General features: G+C 38.3%; 1 pseudogene; it reads right to left on the bottom strand.

Annotated features, from left to right (window-relative positions):
• LOC112167873 overlaps positions 1-16,342 on the bottom strand; it is a 175,352-nt pseudogene that overhangs the window by 92,349 nt on the left and 66,661 nt on the right.

The raw sequence follows: 16,342 nt of genomic DNA, 5'->3' as shown, positions 1-16,342 counted from the left end.
ACTCTCCTAGTAGTGCAAAGCTCTTTGAGGAACTTGGCATACTTAGGGACTTGCTTGATGGCCTCTAGGAGGGGTAGGTTTACTTGCACCTTCTTGAAAGTTTCCAAGATGGCTTGGTCACTTTCATCCTTCTTAGATTGGGCAAACCTGCGTGGGAAGGGCATGCAAGAAGAAGAAGAAGGGTTAGCAATAACCGAATTCGATAGGTTAGAATTATTACCTTTGATTTCCGGTTTTGCCTTTAAAGATGAGGATGCCTTGGTCTCTTCCTTTGACGTTGCAGGGTCCTTCTCAACACCCAACTTGGTGGGCTCTTGGTCTTCCTCAATCTCTATGCTCATTTGGACCTTCTTGGGTTGCTTGGGTGGATCCACCAATGGTCTTCCACTCCTCGTAGTCACAACTGATGCATTCTCCACATTACCCTTAGGGTTAGGTATTGTGCCACTAGGAAGCTTCCCAGTCTCATGAATCTTGCTCATGAAGTCCACAACTTGGCCCATCTGTTTCTTAAGATCTGCAATATCCTTAGTGTGGGTCTGTTGTCCTTGAATCAAAGCTTGAGTAGAGTTTGTCAAGGCTTGGGTGGAACTAGTCAAAGCTTCCAACGTTTTGTCATAGTGAGACATTGAAGGTCCTGAGTTCTGTTGAGGAGGAGGCATGTAGGGCCTTTGAAAAGATGATCCTTGGAATGAAGGCCCTTGAGGACGTTGGAAGTTCCCACCAAGAGGATTCTGAACGTTATCATTGTTGGTCCACTTGAAGTTGGGATGGTCCCTCCATCCTGGGTTATAAGTATTGGAGTAAGGGTCATGTCTAGGACGTTGAGGTCCTCCTTGATATCCTCCTTGATACCCTCCAATAGCATTTGCAGATTCCCATCCTCCATTCTCATTGAGTTGAGGGCACTGATCTGTAACATGCCCTTGCATAGAGCATACTCCACAAGCTATTGTTGCACTTGGTCCCTTGGAACTTACCACTTGATTCATGAGTAGAGTAAGCTTACTCAGTTGGTCTTCAATGGCAGTATTCTTGCTCATCTCATGCACCCTACGAATAGAGTGTCCTACCCCCTCATATTGTTGGGAGTTCAAGGCACGATTAGCTATAAGCTCCTTCCCAACTGCAGGTGACTTATCCACGAAAGCTCCTCCAGCTGCAGCATCCAACATTTGCCTTTCCAAGGGTAAGAGTCCTTCATAGAAACATGTGAGTAGGGTCTCATCCTTCATCTGATGTTGAGGACATTGTGCAAGTAAGGAATTGAACCTCTCATAGTAAGCAGCATAGGACTCATCATGGGCTTGCTCTATTCCACTGAGCTTCTTTCTAAGTGTGATGACCTTAGAAGCTGGGAAGTATTTCTCCAAGAAGGCCTTTCTCATTGTTTCCCATGATGTGATACGTCCTGCAGGAAGTTCATATAGCCAATCCTTGGCTCTATCAGCTAGAGAGAATGGAAATGCTCTCATCTTCAGAAGATTCTCATCTGCCCCTTGTGGTTGCATGTTTGCACAAACAGATTGGAATTCTCGTACGTGCTTATTAGCATCCTCCATATTAAGTCCATGGAAGATAGGGAGCTTGTGCAACAATCCACTCTTAAGCTCAAACTCTGCCTGTCTTCCAGCTGCAGGGGCAGGGTATACTATGCCTGTAGGGGGCCCTCCTTCAACAGTTGCGGTGGAGAGTTCCCTAATAGATGCCATTCTCTCTTCTTCGACTTCTTCAAGTGGTGGTGAAGGTGGTGGTGTAGAGTTGGACGAAATCACAGGTGAAGGTGAACGTGAAGGAGGAGATGGACTCGGTGTAGGTGATGTAGACTCCTCAGAACAGTAGGTCCTCTTCCCTTGCTCGTTAAATGTGTACTCTTTGTATGTTGAAGGAGAAGGGCTTGTGAACTCAAGGAGTGAAGGACCCTTCAAACGAGCGAGCCTTGCTTCAATTTCCTTTATTGTAGATGGTCTAAAAGGCTCGGTCATTCATAGGATTCCTGAACATCATCAAAATTCACAGAAGTTAGCAAAGTATAAAGTAAACTAATTACAAATTAGTGGTTTATACATCAACCTTACTATTCACGAGTCACTATTCACAAGTTACTATTCACGACTTTACTATTTATGATTTATACAAGTATAAAGAGAAGTATAAATTACAAACTATCCACAATCTTTTCACAAATAAACCACGTAAGAAGTTTATACAAGTATAAAATTGTACAAAACAACACAATTTACAAGTGGAGGTTATGTTCAAGTATCTTATTATCTTTACAAAATAAAGTTAATATCTCAATTGATTACAAGTTGTAAGTCGAGCCCAATAGAAACCACTACTATTGGTGAGATACGATCTAGGGATAGTCGCCTAGACATAAGTCGCTTTCCTTTGTTTCAGAAGGCTAGATGGCCAGATTAAGAGGTAAGTGAGAGGGAGGACTCATTTTGGTGACACTACGGAGGCTACTCCCTCATTGAGGTTTAGGCCCCTATTGGCTACTCCCACATTGTGGTTTACGCACAGTCTATAGTATCTCTGAGATCCAATTTGAACCCATCACCTAGGGTCTCAACCTAAGACACCACCTATATACCCCTTACTCAGCTTGAAAAGAACTCATGTGTTAGACAGTTCTCCAAATGTTAATAAAAGCCGCCCTCAACTTCAAAAGACCTTAGAAAGGCACTAATGAAGGGTTAAGGCCAATATTAACAAAAGGGCCCTTATCTACTCATACGATTTTACACACTTATAACAATTAAGGACTTAACAATATTTACAATTAATTCTTTTCTTTTGTATAACAAGATTAGACACATTTTACACAAAACTTTCAAACAAGAACAAACAAAACGTCACTATATATAATTTTTTTTTATTTTTTTTTTATTTATTTTTTTTTTTTCTTTTTTTTTTTTTTTTTTAATTTTTTTTTTTACGAAAATACTTACAAGTAATTGTTTTTCTTTCCTTTTCTTTTACAATTATTTTCAACACTTAGGTACGGGAACAGGGAGTCTCGATGTGCAATGGGACTGAAACAGCTACCCTTCTCAAGACTATGTTTAATCCAATATACCTTAGTGAATCACAATATTTTCATTTGTTACATATACCATTTATTTCAAATTCAATTCCAAGCGGTAAATCAAGAGGACGTGCGGCCCATGTATAGTCGTCTAGACACAAAGTCCCTCCTACATCCTTTGGGCAACCTTACTGAAATGGCCAGGTAGGGGAGGGCGAACACAAGAGGTAGGATCCATTTTGGCATAGGCTACTCCCACATTGTGGTTTACGCCCATTTGCATGCACTTCTGAATCCAAGAACCCGTTATGAACGTTGTCCCCTTTCCTAGACACCATCCCACATAGGCTATACTTACTTGGATGAAAAAGATTCTAAGTGTGAAGACAGTTCAATGAATGTTAATAAAGACCGCCCTCAACCTTAAGGGACCTGGACTAGGTACCAATAAGGGGTTTAGGTCAATATTAATAAACACGACTTCACCTATTCCTTCTTTAATTTACAACTCACAATTAAAATTCGTATTCAATAATATAAATAACAACCTAAGTAATTAATTAACTAATTAACTAATTGACTAACAAATTATGAACAATTAACAAAAGATTTTTTTTTTTTTTTCGAAGACAACATATAAACAAAACACTCATTCACATATTTAACAAGTGATTTTTCAATCCCCGGCAACGGCGCCAAAAATTGATGTCGCTTTTGGGAAGCGACCAATTTAACCCTGAAATGTCATTAGTAGTATAGAATAAATAGGGATCGTTCTATTCCGGGGATTGAGGGTACACCTGTCATTATCAAACAATTAAACAATTAAAATTAAAACAAAGTATAATATTTACAAAAATATAACAAAATATATACATATTTACGAAATTAGGGGGATTTTGTTTTTGATTTTGGTTTTCGAAAATTAAACTAAGTTAAGAAAATAATTAAAATGCAAAAACATAAAAAAAATACAAATGAAATGCACGAACAAAGATCAAATCGGAATTTATAATCAAAGTTAATTCAAGTTCATCATTGTTCATCATAGTCATGCAAGAGGAATTGATCATGTGAAACGTTCAAAAGCAAACAATTTCCCATATTTTACTTTCAATGCTAATTAACCTAAGTGAAAGCACCTAGATTAATTCTATCAAACATGCAATCAAACCCTAGAAAGCTAGTCAATCATGTCATGTTCAACGCATTAAGCATCTAGAAAGGCTATCAATTCAAATGTGCAACTTAGTATGAAAAAGTTCACCTAATTGCAATCTCCTTTGATTAAATTTCGGTTTTTGTACAAAACCTTTACTACTTGTTGATTCAAGAACACAAAACCAAAAAGTTGATTCATGTTCTCAAATTCGTAGCAACATTCACATAAAAACCTTAAATGTTTCGAACCATTCAAGATTATCATACAAACGATTTCTATCATGCAAATTCAATCAAACACTTACACAAAAGCAACCATAAATCACAATATATGAATCTGAAAATTAACAATTAATCATAAAATTTCAGAAATCAATACTTGTTCATACATAAGTGTCAACTAAGGCAAACCAACGAAAATTACAAAGCAAAGGTACAAGGAGAATCGGATTACACCGTGATGAAGATGAGATGGATGAAATGATGATGTGGTCTCTTGAATTTCGAAAGCAATCTTCAAGGTGGAGGGTGGATGGTATGCACGGCTTGTCTTCTTCTTCCTTGGCCTTGCTTGCACTTCGTGGTTGCCCTAGAGGATGGAGAAGAGCACGGCTAGCTAGAGAGAGTTTTTCTGATTTTTTTCAAAGTGTAAACGCAAAAGTGGGAACTAGCAACTTCTTGACGTTGAGAGAAGAGAGGAATATATAGGGGACGGCTTCTAGGTCTTCAAGCCGTGTAAAACCCTAGAGAAACTCACGGCAATAGCTTGCTTCCTCCACATAATTTCCTCCAATGATTTCGTGCCACATAAGCCCTATGAGGTGGTGCAACCAATCACAAAATTCCAGAATTAATTCCCTAAATAATCTTGCCGAAATATATAGAGATATTTTCTGATTTCCTTCACCAATTTCGGCAACAATATATTTAGAGAATAAAGGGGGACGAACCTAGACTCCTTTGAGAGCTTTTTGTGTTCAACACATATTCTCTTTCCTTTAAAAGCTCCCTAAGAAATCTCCACGAAATCTCTCTTGAATTTCTGATTTTCCACACGGCAAAACCCTAGTTTCTCTCTTCATTATCCCTTGGCCGAATTCTCTAGGGTTTCTCTTTTATTTTGCACGGCAATTCCTTGTTTCTCTCTTGCTTGGACGGCTAGGAGTCTCTAGGGTTTATCTCTTGATTTATTTCCATAAAAATAACCCTAGAAAATCTCCTTTTAATTTCTGATTTTCTTGGACGCCACCTCCTTGTTTCTCTCTTGCAAATTCACGGCAACAACAACTTTAGTGCTAGGGTTTGCGTCACTTCTATGCCATGTCATCTTCCAACGTCACAACACTTTATTTTTCCATTTCTTTTTCATAGTAACGTTGGAAACTTCATTGGTGGGCTTTCCTCATTTTCGCAGGGTTTCCTGGTTGGACCAGGAAAACTTCTTTTCTTCATTTCTGCTCATTTCTGTGGCTCATTGTTCTTCATCTTTGCTCCCCTTGGTGATCGCAAGCTCCTCTTTCCATTTGTGAGTTCATTTCCACTTTCTAGCTCGGAGGTCCTGAAAATAGAAACTAGTAAGAAAAATAGAAACTTTCCTAAAATGAAAAATGGAAACTTTCTAAAAAATGAAAAAAAGAAATTACTGAAAATGGAAACTTACTAAAAATGATAAATAGAAACTACAAAAATAGAAACTTTCTACAAATAGGAACTTTCCCAATCAAAGAATGGAAACTTTCCTAAACAGGGTTTTATTAAGGAAATAACGCAGAAAATGCAGGGAAAAGCGAGTAAAACGTCGCATTAAAATGCTCCTATCAGACTTGTACCTCCATTTAATTCTCAGGGTTTGGAACGTTTTGGAGGGGTACAGCCTCCACTTCATGTTCCACAAATGCCTCATAGTAAGGCTTCAAGCGATGCCCATTCACCTTGAACTCATTACCTGTTTGTTCACTCTTTATCTGCACAGCTCCATGAGGAAACACATGAGTGATAACAAAAGGTCCAATCCAACGAGAACGAAGCTTTCCTGGGAAGAGTTTGAGACGAGAATGGAATAGAAGAACTTTTTGACCCACAACAAAAGTCTTCCTTCGAATCATTTTGTCATGGAATGCCTTAGTCTTATCCTTGTAAATTTTAGCACTTTCAAAGGCATCATTCCTAATCTCCTCTAACTCTTGCAATTGCAACTTCCTATGGAGCCCAGCTGCATCTATATCCATGTTGAACTGCTTCACAGCCCACCAAGCTCTATGCTCTAACTCCACAGGTAAATGGCAAGGTTTGCCATAAATAATTCGATATGGTGACATACCTATGGAAGTTTTGTATGCAGTTCTGTAGGCCCACAGAGCATCCTCTAGACGCAAGGACCAGTCCTTCCTGTTGGGGTTCACAGTCTTCTCCAATATCCCCTTGATCTGACGATTAGAGACCTCAGCCTGCCCACTAGTTTGGGGGTGATAAGGTGTAGAAACCTTATGTGTCACATCATATCTCTTCAAAAGAGCCTCAATTGTCCGATTGCAAAAATGGGATCCACCATCACTAATGAGAACTCTAGGCATTCCAAACCTGCTAAAGATGTTAGACTTGATAAAATCTGCAACAACCTTAGAGTCATTAGTTCTAGTGGCCTTTGCCTCCACCCATTTGGAAACATAGTCCACTGCAAGTAAGATATAGAGAAACCCACAAGATGATGGGAAAGGTCCCATGAAATCTATACCCCAGACATCAAAGATTTCAACAGTTATGATATTAGTCAAGGGCATTTGATCTCTAGGACCTAGGTTTCCTGTTCTTTGGCACTTATCACAAGTTAAACAATAGGCATGTGCATCCCTAAACAATGTTGGCCAATAGAACCCAGACTCTAACACTTTTAATGCAGTTTTCTTTGACCCAAAGTGACCCCCACATGCTTTAGAGTGGCAAAACGAAAGTATAGCATTATGTTCATGTTCAGGCACACATCTTCTAATCAATTGATCAGAACAATATTTCCATAGATAAGGTTCATCCCAAACATATTGCTTAACAGTTTTCTTAAGCCTATCTCTATGAGCACGTGACATGGTATCAGGAATCTTCCTAGACACAATATAGTTCACAATATCTGCATACCATGGTTCACTTACCTGAAGTCCAAAGAGTTGCTCATCTGGAAATGTCTCTACCAGAGGTAGATGATCTTCTGCATGCACCAAGCGACTCAAGTGGTCAGCTACCACGTTTTCACTACCCTTCTTGTCCTTGATTTCCACGTCACATTCTTGCAAGAGTAGGATCCATCTAATGAGCCTTGGTTTCGCCTCCTTCTTGGTCATCAAGTATTTCAAGGCTGCATGGTCAGTAAAGATAGTAACTTTGGTGCCAAGTAAGTAAGAGCGAAACTTCTCAAGGGCAAAGACAACTGCAAGGAGCTCTTTCTCTGTGGTTGAATAATTCATCTGTGCATCATTGAGAGTCCTTGAGGCGTAGTAGATGGCATAGGGTAGCTTGTCCTTCCTTTGCCCCAAAACAGCTCCAACTGCATAGTCAGAGGCATCACACATCAACTCAAAGGGCAAGGACCAGTCTGGAGGTAACATGATGGGGGCAGATGTCAACAACTCCTTAAGCTTGTCAAAAGCTTTTTGACATTCCTTGTCAAAGTGAAATGGCACATCCTTCTGGAGTAGTTGACATAAGGGTCTCGAAATTTTGGAGAAGTCCTTGATGAACCTCCTGTAAAAACCTGCATGGCCAAGGAAAGAACGAATCTCTCTCACAGAAGTGGGAGAGGGTAAGTGACGCACAATATCAACCTTGGCTTTATCAACCTCTATACCCCTAGCAGAGACAATATGTCCTAGAACTATTCCTTGTTTAACCATAAAATGGCATTTTTCCCAGTTTAAGACAAGGTTAGTTTCCATGCAATGTTTCAAAATTATCTCCAGATTATTAAGACAATCATCAAAATTCTTTCCAAAAACTGAAAAGTCATCCATGAATACCTCTATGATTTTCTCAATATAATCTGAAAAGATACTTACCATACACCTCTGAAAGGTACCTGGAGCGTTGCAAAGTCCGAAGGGCATACGTCTATAGGCAAACGTCCCAAAGGGGCAAGTGAAGGTTGTGTTCTCTTGGTCTTCATTTGCAATGGCAATCTGGTTGTAGCCTGAGTAGCCATCCAAGAAGCAGTAATAGTCATGTCCAGCTAGGCGCTCAAGCATCTGATCAATGAATGGCAAAGGAAAGTGATCTTTCCTTGTGGTTGCGTTGAGCCTCCTATAGTCAATGCAAACTCTGTGGCCTGTGACTGTCCTTTGAGGCACCAGTTCGTTCTCAGCATTCTTCACCACAGTGATCCCAGATTTCTTGGGCACGACCTGAACTGGAGAGACCCACTTGGAGTCTGAAATGGGGTAGATTACCCCACAATCAAGGAGTTTGATAACCTCCTTCTTCACTACTTCCATCATTGGAGGGTTGAGACGACGTTGAGCCTCTCTAGTGGGTTTAGACCCCTCCTCTAGAAGTATCCTGTGGACGCAAGTTGTAGGGCTGATTCCCTTGATATCCGCCAATGTCCATCCTATGGCGGTCTTGTGTTGTTTCAGCATTTCCACCAACTTCTCTTCTTGTGGAGTCGTCAGTGCAGAGGACACAATCACTGGTAAGGTCTCCTTGTCCCCTAAGTAGACATACTTCAAATGGTCTGGAAGAGGTTTTAGCTCAAGTTCTGGGGCCTGGACCACTGAAGGTAAAGTCTTGTTAGCAGATAACTGAATGGACAAAGGAGAAACAGACTTACTGATAGGAGCATAAAATGCGACGTTAATAATGTTTAAACCCTATATTTTGCTAAGTTATTTCCTTTATCTTGATCAATTTAACTTAGTTAGTGTTTTTCAGGTGAAAATGGAGTCTCAAGGTCCAAAAATGACTAAGGAAGGCACAAGTGACGCAGAAATGGAAAGAAATGAAGAGATGGAAGTTCTCCCAGTTTGACTAGGAAAAGGAATCCTAGTTGGAGTAGGAATCAGAAGCTGACTTGGATTCAAACTCTTAAGTCGCGGAAATTAGAAGTTCTACTTGGACAGGGAAACCCAATTCTACTCAGATATGGAATCCTAGTGTGACAAGGAGTCCCTGTTGGATAAGGATTACTCAAGAAGGTTCCGGAAGAGTGTGGAAGCATCTCGGAAAAGGAAGCAGTATTCAACTAGGAAACCTACTTGCATATGGAGTTCTACTCGCACTAGGAGAGCTTTGGAACGTTCATGAAGTATCTAGAAGTCTCAAGAAGGTCATATGCCGTGCACATGGAAAAGGAAGCAACAAGGAATTCGAATTACAAAGCAATGTGGAATTTGGACTTCTTGTTGAGTAAGGATTGGAGTTGCCGTGAGATTCTTGAAGGTTCTAGGGAGTTCTTGACGTTTCTACTTCAGAATAGGCGTGGAAGACATGTGGGAGGCATGTGATGTGAAGGAAAACCGAATTGGACTCAACTTGTGCACTAAAAGTCAAATCCATTACAGATTCGGAAATCTGCCTGTGCAGATCAGTTAACTTCAACGGAGTGTCAAAAATCGCTCAGAGCTCAGAAAATTATGATCTTTATATGGTTGGAAAGCTACAGATGTCTAGTTTCCAGAGCTTTTTACAGCTCATCAATATCTATTTTCTAGAGAAAGTTATGGCCGTTTTAGTGGACTGAGGTCAATCCTGCCGGAAATCTGTTTCGTGAGAAAGAAGTCCTAAATCAACATAAACTAAGAGAAACCAAGTAGAAACGAATTGGGAGTGCCTTGAGACGTTCTCCTATATATACCTTGTGTATTAGACGTTTCAAGGTTAACAATTTTTCTCCACAATTTCGTTTCTCACCGGTTTGCTCTCAAGTTTCAGGTTTTCGCATTTTGCAAGTTCTAGCCGTGCCATCCTCCATCCTTTGCCGTGATTTTCACTTGTTGCCGTGTTAAGGAGCTGCTTTGGACCTTGGGACGTGAATAAGGGTTGTTCATACCATCTTCATCATGTTTGTTTCTCGGTTTTGTAACTTGTTTGATATGTTTTCTGTTTTTAATCTTTTCTATGTGAAACCGAAAACATGAGTTGATAAACTGATATTTGAATGTATCTTTGATGTTCTTGTCAATGTTTGATGTGATTGTGTGTCCTTTGTCTTGATAAATTGCCGAATATGGAATGATAATCTGATTTTTGTGCTTCAGTACATGTTAACGATTCACTTGGTCTGACAAACATAAAAGGAAGACTTGCATGTAACTTGCTAGTAATTAGGTTTGATGCTTGGTGAAACCTAATTCGAATAAGTAGTAAAGGCTTGCTTTGAGTCGAAAATCAGATTATGCATGTGATGATGAGTATTGACGCCCTTGGATTTGCATGTCTATTGATCCTTTCTTGAACTTAATGATTTGAAAACGGGATTTTTCATTATTGATATCGAACTTTTCAAAATAAATTGACTTGATTCTCAATTTGACTTAAGAAAGAAAGTTAAAAGGGGACAATGGTTGCTTGGATCTTTGTGTTCTTGGTTGATAGCTTTCCATGGTGATTAAAAAGATTAAGGGATGCATGAAAATATTGATCTTGATGAGTTCTTGACAAGTGTTCTTCGAAAAATTCTTCTTTTCCCACCTTTGTAAATAAAATGTCTTTGTCCTCTAATTGTTTTCTGAAAATTTATATTTCAATCTTCAAAACCCCCCATCTTTATGTTTTCTTGTTTGTGTAAATAATTAAAATTAACTTAGAATTTTTAGGTAGCATGTTCATATAAATAATAAAATAAAAAAAATAAAAAAATAAATGTTTTTAATTTCGTGAATAGTGTCTCCGTGAATAGTAAATATGTGTTTGTTTTTAGTTTTAGTGTTTTTTAGGAGTTTGTTATGTGTTTGTTATGTGCTCCTATTTTTTAGGGATTAGCTCCTAAATTTTAGGGAAAGTAGTTAGAGTTAGTTTTGACTTAGTATTTCTTGTTTGACTTAGTCAATAATTTGTTTTCTTAATAATTAAGTAATCTAAATCCTTGTTGTATATGGATTCCCAATGTGATATGGACTTGTAAAATTGTGTATAAATAGGAGTAGGATTTCTAAACCTTTTCTAACTTGTTTTCTCTCTAATTACGTCCTTGCCTATATATATACTTGTGAATTTCATTTCTTTCTCTCATTCCTTTGTCCTCTAATTCGTAACATGTATGTGCTCTTTCTCTAACTTTTGTTTGTTCTAATTTTATGCATGCTTGTAACTTGTAAAATTCTAATTTTTGTAAAATTTGTAAAGTGTTCTTTTAATTTCGTAACTTTTGTATATTCTTTCTCTTTAATTTGTTTCTCACATGTTAGCACCCTCAATCCCCGGCTTGAACGATCCCTGCTTACTCTATACTAACGCTCGACATTTTCAGGGTTTAAATTGGCGATTGCTTTTGCACGTATCAATTTTTGGCGCCGTTGCCGGGGATTGAAAAGTCTTCATGTGATGAAAACGCCACTAAGGTATGATTTGGTAAGGGATTTTGAACTATTATGGAATAGGTGAAGTCTCGTTTGTTGATATTAGCCTTAACCCCTTATTAGCACCTGATTCAGGTCTTTTAAGGTTGAGGGCGGCTTTTATTAACACTTGAAAAATGTCTTACACTTAGGCCTTTTCTTATCTAAGTAAGTATAGCCTATGTGAAATGGTGACTAGGAAGGGGACAACGTCCATGATGGGTTTTGAATCCAGAAGTGCAATCAAACGAGCCTAAACCACTATGTGGGAGTAGCTTGTGCCAAAATGGTTTCTACCTCTCGTGTTCGTCCTCCCCGCACTGGCCATTTCAGTAAGGTTGCCCAAAGGATTTGAGAAGAAGTATGTGTGGAGGCAAGGACTTGGGCCGCACGTCCAAAACAATGGTTCATTATGTCTTATTGAAGTCATACACTTAGACAATTTTCGAAAGAATTGGCTTTGGTAAGAAGGATGTGAGTCATAACGGAATAGGTGAGAGTTCTTTGATTAATACTTGTCAAGCAACTCCTTTTATCTCTGCGGCGCACCTTAGTAACACAGGGTGTCTAGGTTGATTGGATACGAGAAGTGCTTACAAGAGGGCCAAAACCACTATGTGGGAGTAGCTCCGCCAAAATCGTTCCTCTACTACCTGGCTCTGTGCCAAAAGAGTTACCAAAAGATAAAGGGGGGGAGACTTGTATTAACATTAGAATCTTTGGGCCGCACGTCTAAACCTGGACTTAACAACTACTTATTTAAGTTGATTACTTCGAAAGTTGTAGAAGATTGTAACTAACCACTATAAATTTTCGTTGACCATGTGTATACTTGTATATATGTGACGTTTTAGTGTGTGTACCTTGGTCCACGTCATGTTTATACCTTACTAACATTATTCTTTTGTTCTACTACAGATCAATGAATGTCTGGATCGTCTGAACCACCCAAGTACACCAAAACGCCCCTCCACGTCATTCAAGCACGAATTGAAAAGCTTAAGAAAAACTCGGATCTCTTTGACGTCCAAGTTGCCACTCCACTTCAATTTCGTGAGCTTCACTTAGATAGTGAAGGGAATAGAGTAGAGGGAGGATCAGAAGCTTCTGACACTTCAGTTGTTCCATCACCACACCAAACGCCACCTCCATCACCTCGTGCACTCTTAGTCATTCCATCACCTGATAGGAGCATTTTAATGCGACGTTTTACTTGCTTTTCCCTGCATTTTCTGCGTTATTTCCTTAATAAAACCCTGTTTAGGAAAGTTTCCATTCTTTGATTGGGAAAGTTCCTATTTGTAGAAAGTTTCTATTTTTTTTGTAGTTTTTATTTATCATTTTTAGTAAGTTTCCATTTTTAGTAGTTTCTATTTTTCATTTTTAGAAAGTTTCCCACTTTTCATTTTAGGAAAGTTTCTATTTTTCTTACTAGTTTCTATTTTCAGGTCCTTGTCACAAATGAGCTGAAACGAGCTCACAAATGGAGAGAGAAGCTAGCCAACGTTGGAGGGAGACAAGATGAAGTACAAAGGGAAGCACAAATGAGCAGAAATGAAGAAATGAAGCTTTCCTGGTCCAACCAGGAAACCCTGTCCAGAAAAGGAAAGCTTGCCAAAACAAGACTCTTGAGCCAACCATGAATGGAGATCGAATTAATGAAGTGACATGGCATGAGAGAAGCTTCTTGAAGACTCTAGATGATGACATGGCACAAAGGTGGCGCATGGAGGCCCAAGAACTCTCAAGACTTGTTGGATTTTCGGCAAATGGATCAAAAGCCCACAAAGCCCATGCAATTAGGGTTTGTGACGCAATGAAGAAACCCTAGAGATGTTTGCCGTCCAAAATGAAGAGAGAAACAAGGAAAATGACGTGGAAAATCAGAAATTAAAAGGAGATTTTCTAGGGAGATTTTCTAGGGCTATTTTTATGGAAATTCATCAAGAGATAAACCCTAGAATATCTTTTGCCGTCCAAGCCAAGAGGAAAAGAAGGAAGTTGCCGTGTGAATTAAAAGAAAACCCTAGAGAATTCGGCAAGGAGATATTCAAGGGAGAAATAAAAGGAAAGAGAAAAAGGTGGAGACCAAGAAAAGCTCAAAAGAAGTCTAGATACATTCCTTAATTCCCTAAAGGAAGTTTGGCCGAATTGAACTACAAAAATCAGAATTATATCAAGGGAATTTCGGCAAGATTATTTAGGGAATTAAATGGAATTTTGTGATTGGTTGAACCACCTCATAGGGCTTATTTGGCAAGATATTATTGGAGGAAATTATGTGGAATTTTCAGATTAATTCCATAAGGTTTACACGGCTTGGAGAGCAAGTTGGCCGTCCCCTATATAACCTCCCATCTTCTCAACGTTTGAGAGTTCCAAGTTCCATACTTTTGCGTTTATACTTTGAGAAAAAAATCAGAAAACTCTCTAGCTTAGCCGTGTTCTTCTCCATCCTCTAGGGCAACCACGAAGTGCAAGCAAGGCCAAGGAAGAAGAAGACAAGCCGTGAACACCATCCATCCTCCACCTTGAAGATTGCTTTCGAAATTCAAGAGATCACATCATCACTTCATTCATCTCATCTTCATCACGGTGTAATCCGATTCTCCTTGTAACCTTTGCTTTGTATTTTCGTTGGTTTTGCCTTAGTTGACACACATGTTTGAACAATTATTAATTTCTGGAATTTTATGATTAATTGTTAATTTTCAGATTCATATATTGCGAGTTATGGTTGCTTTTGTGTGAGTGTTTGATTAAATTTGCATGCTAGATAACTTTTGTATTTTAATCTTATGTGGTTGCAAACACTTAGGGTTTTAATATAATTGGTGCTAGGTTTAAGAACATGAAATCGACTTTTCGTTTTGTGTAAACTTGAATCAATGTAGTAAAGGTTTTGTGCAAAAACCGAATTTAATCAAAGAAGATTGCAATTAGGTGGACTTTTTCATACTAAGTTGCACATTTGAGTTGATAGCCTTTCTAGGTGCTTAATGCGTTAAACATGACATGATTGACTAGCTTTCTAGGGTTTGATTGCATGTTTGATAGGATTAATCTAGGTGCTTTCGCTTAGGTTAATTAGCATTGAAAGTAAAATATGGGAAATTGTTTGCTTTTGAACGTTTCACATGATTAACTCCTCTTGCATGACTATGATGAACAATGATGAACTTGAATTGATTTTAATTATATGTTTCGATTTGATCTTTGTTCTTGCATTCCATTTGTATTTTAATTGTTTTGCATTTTAATTTTTATTAGCTTAGCATTTATTTTCGAAAATAGAAAACCAAAAACCAAAAATCCCCCCATTTTCGTAAATATGTATATATTTTGTTATATATTTGTGAATATTATACTTTGTTGTAATTTTAATTGTTTAATTGTTTGACAATGACAGGTGTACCCTCAATCCCCGGAATAGAACGATCCCTACTTACTTTATACTACTAATGACATTTCAGGGTTAAATTGGTCGCTCGACAAAAGCGACATCAATTTTTGGCGCCGTTGCCGGGGATTGAAAAAATCATTTGTCATATTGTGAATATTTGTTTTGTTTATATGTGTGTTCGAAAAAAAAAAAAAAAAAATTTACTTGTTAATTATTTTGTAATTGTCGAAATTTAGTTAATTAATTACTTAGGTTGTTATTTATATTATTGAATACGAATTTTTATTGTAAGTTGTAAATTAAAGAAGGAATAGGTGAAGTCGTGTTTATTAATATTGGCCTAAACCCCTTATTGGTACCTAGTTCAGGTCCCTTAAGGTTGAGGGCGGCCTTTATTAACATTCATTGAACTGTCTTCACACTTAGGACCTTTTTCATCCAAGTAAGTATAGCCTATGTGGGATGGTGTCTAGGAAGGGGACAACGCTCATGACTGGTTCTTGGATTCAGAAGTGCTTACAAATGGGCGTAAACCTCAATGAGGGAGTAGCCTATGCCAAAATGGATCCTACCTCTTGTGTTCGCCCTCCCCTACCTGGCCATCTCAGTAAGGTTGCCCAAAGGATGTAGGAGGGACTTTGTGTCTAGACGACTATACTTGGGCCGCACGTCCTCTTGATTTACCGCTTGGAATTGAATTTGAAATCGATGATATATATAACAAATGAAAATATTGTGATTCACTAAGGTATATTGGATTAAACATAGTCTTGAAAAGGGTAGCTGTTTCAGTCCCATTGCACATCGAGACTCCCTGTTCCCGTACCTAAGTGTTGAAAATAATTGTAAAGAAAAGGAAGAAAAACAAATATTTGTAAGTATTTTCGTACAAAAAAAAAAAAAAAAAAAAAAAAAAAAAAAAAAAAAAAAAAGATTGTGACGTTTGTTTGTTCTTGTTTGAAAGTTTTGTGTAAATTGTGTCTAATCTTGTTGTACAAAAGAAAAGAATTAATTATAAATATTGTTAAATTCTTGATTTATTATAAGTGTGTAAAATCGTATGAGTAGATAAGGGCCCTTTTGTTAATATTGGCCTTAACCCTTCATTAGTGCCTTTCTGAGGTCTTATGAGGTTGAGGGCGGCTTTTATTAGCATTTGGAGAACTGTCTAACACATGAGTTCTTTTCAAGCTGAGTAAGGGGCAT

The sequence above is a fragment of the Rosa chinensis genome, chromosome 5 (assembly GCF_002994745.2).
Source record: "Rosa chinensis cultivar Old Blush chromosome 5, RchiOBHm-V2, whole genome shotgun sequence".
In the NCBI taxonomy this organism is placed as follows: domain Eukaryota; kingdom Viridiplantae; phylum Streptophyta; class Magnoliopsida; order Rosales; family Rosaceae; genus Rosa; species Rosa chinensis.
Note: the sequence above shows the minus strand (reverse complement) of the source record. Positions and strands in the feature narration are given on the sequence as shown.